This window comes from Peromyscus maniculatus, chromosome 13 (genome assembly GCF_049852395.1).
Source record: "Peromyscus maniculatus bairdii isolate BWxNUB_F1_BW_parent chromosome 13, HU_Pman_BW_mat_3.1, whole genome shotgun sequence".
Classification (NCBI taxonomy): Eukaryota; Metazoa; Chordata; class Mammalia; order Rodentia; family Cricetidae; genus Peromyscus; species Peromyscus maniculatus.
Genome location: NC_134864.1, coordinates 51348673 through 51350840, shown reverse-complemented (window position 1 = coordinate 51350840; position 2168 = coordinate 51348673). Strand labels below are relative to the sequence as shown.

Here is a 2168-nt window from a genome sequence, read left to right as displayed (position 1 = left end):
AAGCCAGAAAAAAAAATCTAAAAGACAATTCAACTCTCAAAATGTGCTGGGGAGGACAGCAGGGCCACCCAAGAACAAATGGCAGCTCTCCTAGACCAAGGCTGGCAGCAGGAAAATCCACTGCAGATCCAGCCTCCCTGGTAAGATGGTATGGGTGCACTCTGAAACGACAGAGGCAGTGTGTCAACTCAGCCCCACCAGGAGCTAAGTGGCTTCTGTTATTGTCGTGGGTGACAAGATCAGACAGGAAGGACCCAGAGCTTTGACCTGCAGGGGGATGACGTGGCTGGTTCACGGACCGTGAAGTAACTAGGTAGGCAGGCGAGCAGGCAACGAGGCTACTCTTTCATGTGGGCCAATGGAAGGAATTTCAGGTGGACGACAAGGAGACCAAGACAAATGGTTCCAATATATCTGTTGCCTGTTTTTATGACCAAGACCCCACTGGTAAAGAAGAGGTCAGCTCCCCAGGAGAAAGGCTTCTGTAGTACCGCAATAAATACACACTTTTTAATCTTTGTTTGTTTGAAGGGACAAGGCCTCTCTGCAGTCTAGGCTGACTTCAAACAGGTAACGCCAGAGCTGCACTATGTCTAGTAGCGTGACCACACAGGGTCACTGAGGACCTGTAATGTTGTTAGTGTAACCAAGGGGCTGATTTTCTTTTGCTTAAAATTTTTTTTGAACATACCTGATTTGAGTTTTAGAAAGCTTTGAGGCTATCTGCTCTTCCCTGTTCCAGAGACAGCCTCAACTTTTCGTGCCATGCCAGAGACACGATGGTGAAGGTCAGAGTGAACAGATTTGACCGTGTTGGACGCCTGGTGGCCAGGGCTGCCTTCCAGTCTGGCAAAGTGAACATTGTTGCCGTCAATGACCCCTTCATTGACCTCAACTACATGGTCTACACATTCCAGTATGACTACAGTATGACTCTACCCATGCCAAGTTTAACGGCACAGTCAAGGCTGAAAACAGGATGCTTGTCATGAACAGAAAGGCCATCACCATCTTCCAGGATCAAGATCCCTCCAACATCAACTGGGGTGATGCTGGTGCTGAGTATGTTGTGGAGTCTACTGATGTCTTCACCACCATGGAGAAGGCTGGGGCCCACTTGAAGGGTGGGGACAAAAAGGTTGTCATCTCTGCCCCTTCTGCTGATGCCCCCATGTCTATGACGGGTGTGAACCATCCAAAGTACAACAATTCACTCAAGATCATCAACAATGTTTCCTGCACCACCAACTGCTTAGCCCCCCTGGCCAAGGTCATCATCCATGACAACTTTGGCATTGTGGAAGGACTCATGACCACAGTCCACGCCATCACTGCCACCCAGAAGACTATGGATGGCCCCTCTGGGAAGCTGTGGAGTGAAGGCTGTGGGGATGGCCAGAACATCATCCCTGCATCCACGGGTGCTGCCAAGGCTGTGGGCAAGGTCATCCTAGAGCTGAACAGGAAGCTCACAGGCATGACCTTCCATGTTCCTACCCTGAATGTGTCTGTCATGGATCTGACATGCCGCCTAGATAAAGCTGCCAAGTATGATGACATCAAGAAGGTGTTGAAGCAGGCATGTGAGGATCCACTAAAGGGCATCCTGGGCTACGCTGAGGACCAGGTTGTCTCCTGCGACTTCAACAGTGACCCCCACTCTTCCACCTTTGATGCTGGGGCTGGCATTGCTCTCAATGACAACTTTGTGAAGCTCGTTTCCTGGTATGACAATGAATTCGGCTACAGCAACAGGGTGGTGGACCTCATGGCCTACATGGCCTCCAAGGAGTAAGAAGCCCACCCTGGACCACCCACCCCAGCAAGAACGCAAGAGCAAGAGAGAGACCCTCGGCTACTGAGCAGTCCCTGTCCCATTTCAAACCCTGACACTGAGCATCTCCCTTACAGTTTCCATCCCAGACCCCCAGAATAACAGGAGGAGCTTAGGGAGCCCTCCTCTCTTCAATACCATCATAAAGTTCACTGCACCCATCCCAAAAGAAAAAAAAAAAGAGGCCAGGTGTGGTGGCGCACGCCTTTAATCCCACCAGCACTCAGGAGGCAAAGGCAGGTGGATCTCTGTGAGTTTGAGGCCAGCCTGGTCTACAAAGCGAGATCCAGGAAAGGCACAAAGCTACACAGAGAAACCCTGTCTCAAAAAAAAA

At 50.5% G+C, this 2168-nt stretch overlaps 1 pseudogene; it reads left to right on the top strand.

The window, feature by feature from the left end:
- Nucleotides 1-779: 779 nt before the first annotated feature.
- On the top strand, nt 780-1824 carry LOC107401001 (glyceraldehyde-3-phosphate dehydrogenase pseudogene; annotated as a pseudogene).
- Nucleotides 1825-2168: the final 344 nt, after the last annotated feature.